This window comes from Corythoichthys intestinalis, chromosome 12 (genome assembly GCF_030265065.1).
Source record: "Corythoichthys intestinalis isolate RoL2023-P3 chromosome 12, ASM3026506v1, whole genome shotgun sequence".
NCBI lineage: Eukaryota > Metazoa > Chordata > Actinopteri > Syngnathiformes > Syngnathidae > Corythoichthys > Corythoichthys intestinalis.
The window spans coordinates 25,871,171-25,878,364 of record NC_080406.1 but is presented as its reverse complement, the minus strand read 5'-3'; positions in this window follow the sequence as shown (position 1 = coordinate 25,878,364).

Below are 7,194 nucleotides of genomic sequence, written 5' to 3'. Positions count from 1 at the left end.
CTCAGCCCAGAAGACAACATGCCCGCCCACTCCAAACAATGGCATTTTCTTTTGTTAAAAAAGGCAAAAAATGGAAACATTTAACCTATTCAAATTCAAAATATTTTAAAAACAACAAATTAAAGCCGACTTTCCGCCATATTTGCTGTTTTTAATGTTTAGTAGCACCGCTGCACACGAACAATGTGACGTGTACGAGTGCTGACGTTATCGGAGTGGTCCCGCGCCATGGGAGCTTCTGATATGCATGCGGAGCAAGCCCCCCTCAAGCCCCCGCAATCGAATTATTCCACTTTGGAGGCAGGATTCCAAGGTTTGCGTCTTTGCCGTCCGTCTTTGCTGACACCACACGAACGCGAGTCCACCCCGCAACACAGTCATTGCGTCTTCGTGTCGCAGAGTTGCCATGTAAATTGCCCCTTAGTTTCCAAGTTTGACTTGTTCTTTTGGTTTTCAGCTACACATTTTCCTAAAGAAGGATGACTCCAAAAATATATTATTTTAAAAGTTTTTCTCAATTGCTTTGGTACGTTTCTCAGATCAGAATTGAAATTCTTAAAACTACTTGTTCAACCCTTACAGCATGTCGCACATTTAGCAAAACAATGTGGATTACCTGCAAAAGCCAGTTTTTTGTGCAAAATACTATCTATCACTCAAAATTAATTTTATGTGTCAATGAACATGTCATTGCTGTCAGAATGACAAGTCCTTGTTTCATTGTGTACAGACAAGACAGTCAAATCGCTTAGTCGTGTTCTCAATTGAACAGTTACTCTGGTGGAAGGCTCTGATGCTGAAGATGGTGTACGTAGGTTTTGATGAAAATTGCAAGTTACACTTTTGTGTGTGGGAGGTTGATTGGAAAAGACTGGACAAGATTCAGTTTTACAGTGGGGCAAATAAGTATTTAGTCAACCACCAATTGTGCAAGTTCTCCGACTTGAAAAGATTAGAGAGGCCTGTAGTTGTCAACATGGGTAAACCTCAACCATGAGAAACAGAATGTGGGAAAAAAAAAACAGAAAATCACATTGTTTGATTTTTAAAGATTTTATTTCCAAATTAAAGTGGAAAATAAGTATTTGGTCACCTACAAACAAGTAAGATTTCTGGCTGTCAGAGGTCTAACTTCTTCTAACGAGGTCTAACTAAGTCTAACGAGGCTCCACTCGTTACCTGTATTAATGGCACCTGTTTTAACTCATTATCGGTATAAAATACACCTGTCCACAAAATCAGTCAGTCACACTCCAAACTCCACTATGGCCAAGACCAAAGAGCTGTCGAAGGACACCAGAGACAAAATTGTAGACCTGCACCAGGCTGGGAAGACTGAATCTGCAATAAGTAAAACGCTTGGTGTAAAGAAATCAACCGTGGGAGCAATTATTAGGAAATGGAAGACATACAAGACCACTGATAATCTCCCTTGATCTGGGGCTCCATGCAAGATCTCACCCCGTGGCGTCAAAATGATAACAAGAACGGTGAGCAAAAATCCCAGAACCACACGGGGGGACCTAGTGAATGACCTACAGAGAGCTGGGACCACAGTAACAAACGCTACTATCAGTAACACAATGCGCCGCCAGGGACTCAAATCCTGCACTGACAGAAGTGTCCCCCTGCTGAAGAAAGTACACGTCCAGGCCCGCCTGCGGTTCGCTAGAGAGCATTTGGATGATCTAGAAGAGGACTGGGAGAATGTGTTATATTGTGTTCATATTGAAACTTTACTTTGTATGGTATCGGCACACCAATAATCTTAACACACATGAAGATTCTGTTCCGTCAATAATCTCAAAATAAGTCCTCCAATGCATTAATGTCAAGTAATCACACGGAGTCGGAAACAAAAGAAAAATGTAGACGAAGAAATACTACAAGAAATGTTGAGGAAATTATTCCGAAGGGACTGGTACCAGAGGCGGAAGTGTTGCACAATTAAGATATCATCAAAAAAGGCTTACTTTGGCTACCCTTGTAAGATGAAGAAGTTTCTAATTTTATAGCAAAAACGACATTGGCAACGGCTACATTCTGTTCTACTTTCATCCATTTTATGGCATTATTTGTTGGGCCTTGTTCAAAAAATCTGGCATCTCAGGGAGTTGAACTGTTGCTAACATACAGACGAATTTTGCCAGACACAATGCTATTTGAACAAAATTACTGTAATGAATGTGCCAGAGTGGCTATAAAGCACTCAGAAATGCATTTCCTCTTTGCCCTTGCTCTAGTGAGCACACGTCATAGCTCGGCATGCACAGTATTGTATAATTGACTGGCTGGCCCTGAGGCAGCTGGAGGTGTTCGCCATCTCTGCGGTCACACCTCGGTGCCTCACAGTTGGCAAGCGCGGCCGTGCCACAAATCACACCCCGCCGACAGCCGCGCTCTTTACCTCGCATCCTGCGGAAATGCAGCCGTCGCAACATAAGGCCTGGAAGCTATGACCGGTGTGTGTGGAGCATTACAGCAAAGTTTTCCCTCTGCTTTATCTGTAAAGCCATTTCTGATTAACTGTAAGCAAACTACGGTGGCATGTACTCCATCCGTAACCTTTTAATAAAACTGAGTAAAGCCTCCGTTCTGACGAAGAATTTGTGTCACACTCCAGAGAGAGAACAGATGGGGATGTGTGCTGATGTACATAGCAACAGCAGTCAAAAACAGGCAGATTGTGAATTTACTAAGGGTGTAACGGTACATGTATTCGTATTGAACCGTTTCGGTACTTGGTGCTCGGTTCGGAACGGAGGCGTACTGAACGGGTTTCTGACGTAATGTAACCCTTACTTTTCAAGGCTGTGAGTCGATCAGGTTACAGTTTCTTTGTGTAGATTATATTTACTCTGTCTTCTCTTCGATAATGAGGACCAACACGGTAGGACAGTGTGAAACGTCAATGGCGCGACAACGTGGCCGCCGCGAGAACGCAGTGAAACGCAGCCGTTAAAGTCAATCAGCCGATGCACACCAGTCGCAGTGCGGCCGCATGTTAGACGCGTCCCAGGAGCGGCTCAACGCGATGCACGCGAAAAGAACGGCAGAGTTTATTATTTGACGCGGGACACGGCCCTCCTGCGTCAATACTGCTAGCCAGCAGACCGGAAGTCACTTGTGTAAAAATACGGTGGATCCAGTCGATTTTCAAACTAATATGCAATCGTGACCCACTTTTTGAGTCCATCAGATCTCTTGAGTGGTAGATCGGGGCACAGTTGACTAGGTATTTGTTGATTTACAGTTGTCTTCTCTGCTGTAATAATAACCAACACGGCCCCGTGTTCAATAAAAAACCCTCTTACCACAACAAAACCAGTAGGAACTAATATTCACATAGGAACTAAAGTTATACAACATAAAATATACAATATACATGAATACTACATCACATTTGTAAAATACACACACATAATAAAATAAATAATAGCCTATTTAAATAAAATGAAATGAGCTAAAACACCTGTAATTAAATAATAAGAATAATACACAGATCCTCCTTACACAATTAAATGTATTAATTTCTGTGTGGCGCTTTAACTTGAGAAAATCCACCAATAAAGCTTTTGAAAACTGTTCATAAGAAAAAAAATCATTGAGGCATTTAATTGATAAAATACATGTTAAAATCTTTGTCATTGAGATTGCTTTTCTCTTTAGCACAGGACTTCTTTTTTCTTCTTTCTTTCAGAAAGAAAGCTGACCAATACGCGGGGTCTGAAAGGCAAATTGTAGTTGGATTATTATCTTTAAATACCCGCTACTTTTTGAGCAGAATTCTAGCTTTGTATAGGCTACTGTTCCTATTGTTGAAAGCACAAAAGTGTGTAATAAACAACTAGCACATTTACATTTTGCATTTTGTTTTCTTACTGTACCAAAAATGAACTGAACCGTGACCTCAAAACCGAGGTACGTACCGAACTGAGATTTATTTGTACCGTTACACCCCTAGAATTTACGTATCAGAAGTAGAATTGTACATACTGAAACAAATACACCAATTTAGCTTTATCCTTGCTAATTTACAAACTGTTGTGTGTAAATGGCCCCCAAGGATTACAAGGCTAACAATTGGTGCCCTTTTTCCACGGGCCCAAAAATGCATTTCAGATTGTTCCTGGTGGCTTGAGTGCATCCCCAAAATATACAAGTCTGATTGTTAGCCCATTTATCAATATTCTCTTTGGCAAACACAATAGCAGGGCTTCCCAGAGGAATTAGGGCAGAACTGCAGAAGACAAATAATTTACTAGCACTTTGCCTCACTGAGCAGCACTGTCAGCCTGCCAGGAAGCATCCATTTTAAAACCATACATCTTTGCATCTCTGGGCGCAATAACTCACCGCATTCAATAAATGCATGGAAATGATGTACTTATTGTTATTATTATTACTTTTCACACAATGAGATTTGTATTCAGTGTATTATCATTAGTTATGACAGCTTCTGTATTGATTGTTGTAGATAAGCTTGCAAGCATGATTATGCTTAACCTTCTCTATTTAAATGTTGTGCAGATCCAGGTAATTCGGCGGATGTATTTTCTTTTGGCTATGGCGAATGAACACAACTACTCATCCCAGAATTTAAATGGGCCATTCGTAATTTCGTACACATCCTTCATAATCTGGGAGGACCATCAAAAGCATTGTTCCCTCCACTGTATCATGTTACATAAGTTTTATAATCAGTTACTAGCGAACCAGCTGTATGCTTAGTCCCACCTTCTCGGCCACAGCACTATGACTACACACAATTAATGTTTACAGCCCAGACGACTGTGAATTAGATAACATGACTGCCATGCGTCTGAAAAACACTGACAACTTTTGCGATGAGAGGGTTGCTTATCCCCTGCAAAATACATACCACAGTATTACTGTAATTTTTCCTTGGCAACCCATCGCATTTTTACTGCTTTAGATTAATTTGACCGTTTCTTTCTTTACTGATCAGTTATCCAAAATACAGTCGTTCTTTCAATTGATTGGGACCTTTTTTTCCAATGGGGACCAGTTGGTTCGCATATAAATGGTGGCGCTTGGTGGTCGAGGTGGAAACAATAGTTTGTGATTGATTTATATACAATGGTATGAAAAAGTATCTGAACCTTTTGGAATTGCTCACATTTCTCCACAAAATCACCATCAAATGTGATTTGATCAACAAAACTGCTGTAGTTCAGTACGATTCCTGGGATGTCTGGCATGAATTGCTGTCTTTAGGTCATGCCACAGCATCTCAATGGGGTTCAAGTCTGGACTTTGACTTGGCAACTCCAGAACATGTATTTGGTTCATCTGTCCATTCTGAAGTTGATTTACTTCTGTGTTTGTGCACAATGTCTTGTTGCAGCATCCATCTTCTTTTCAGCTTCAACTGTCTGACAGACAGCCTCAGGTTTTCCTGCAAAACATCCTGATAAACTTTTGAATTCATTCTACCATTAATGATTGCATGTTGTCCAGGCCCTGAGGCAGTTAAACAGCCCCAAATCATGATGCTCCCTCCACCATGCTTCACAGTGGGGATGAGGTGTTGATGTTGGTTAGCTGTTACATTTTTCCTCTACACATGACGTTGTGTGTTACTCCCAAACAATTCAATTTTGGTTTCATCAGTTCACAAAATATTTTGCCAAAACTTCTGTGGAGTGTACAAGTGCCTTTTTGCGAACATTAAACGAGCAACAATGTTTTTTCGACAGCAGTGGCTTTCCCTGTGGAATTCTCCCATGAACACCATTCTTGGCCAAAGTTTTACATATAGTTGATGTATGCACAGAGATATTGGACTGTGCATTAGCAGACACACAAGGGTTCTTTTATACCTCTCTGAGTATTCTGCGCTGAACTCTTGGCATCATCTTTAGTGGACAGCCACTCCTAGGGAGAGAAGCAACAGTGCCAAACTCTCTCCATTTGTAGACAACTTCTCTGATTGTTGATTTATTAACATCCACACTTTTAGAGATGGTTTTGTATCCTTTCCCTGCTTTCTACAAATCAACAATCCTTGATCGCAGGTCTTCAGACGGCTCTTTTGGCAGAGCCATGATGCACATCAGACCATGCTTCTCATCAAAACAATTCTTACCAGGTGTGTGTTTTATAGTGGGCAGGGCAGCTTTAAACCACTCATCAGTGGTTGTGAATTGTAGTATGGTGCCCTTGCATGAGGGGAAATAAGAGTCATAGTCAATACACTTCTCAGCTGTTTGAACATTTAAGAGCAAACACATGTACACATACTATACAATATTTTCTATATGTTCTACGGTTGTAATTTAAATTTGTGCTGTTTTGCAATGTGTTAGTAAGTTAGTTTTACCTCTTTCAGCAGCAGCCATTTTCCAAAATATTATCTCTATAGTGAGCAGATTTTTGACTAATCTGACAAGGCCCACATAAAATTATGTGACCATGAAAACACAGAGGATATCAAATGAAATTTTAGTCACTCTTAAAAAAAATTAGTTGATAAATTGATAAAAGCATTTTGCGAAAGGAGATCAATTTTAGCCCAAAAATGACTTTAACATGAATACTTTTGATTCAGCGACAGCGTAAGCATCTTAACAGTGTTTGTCTTCTGTAAAACACCCTTCAAAAATAAATAAAAACATATATTTGATGAAAAAGCAAATAAAAGGATTTAATGAACTATGACCAGTCATTGGAATGCATTCAAGTTCTCATTTCGTGATTAATTAATCAGACCTGACACAAAAAAAATTGGGCTTACATCAGCTATGAATATACAACCCAAGACAATACCTACCAAAATTGATTTCGATCAGGCCATGAATAACGGAGGAGTAGCCATTTTAGTTAGTGTCCTCAACAACAGCATCAACAAAGTGAGTGACCTTTTGAGCCTGCCCGGGTTGATCTAAATATCTTAATTTAAGAAATAATCAGTGGTGTGTCAACGATTTTACTTTCTCAGCTCTGATGCAGCATGAAATAATTAGATTCACTCAGGGTGACTTGTCGAATGAGGAGCTCGGTCTTGAGTAGTCATTGGTAATGTATTTAGAGAAAAGCATTGTCAGATACAAGCATGAGGCCCCTCTACATATCGAAATTGTGTTCTTTAACAGGCCCCATTTTGAAAGCGCCTCAGTCGATAAGATCCCCACTTGGCAGCCTTTTCTGCAATGACACCCTCTCCTAGCAGAA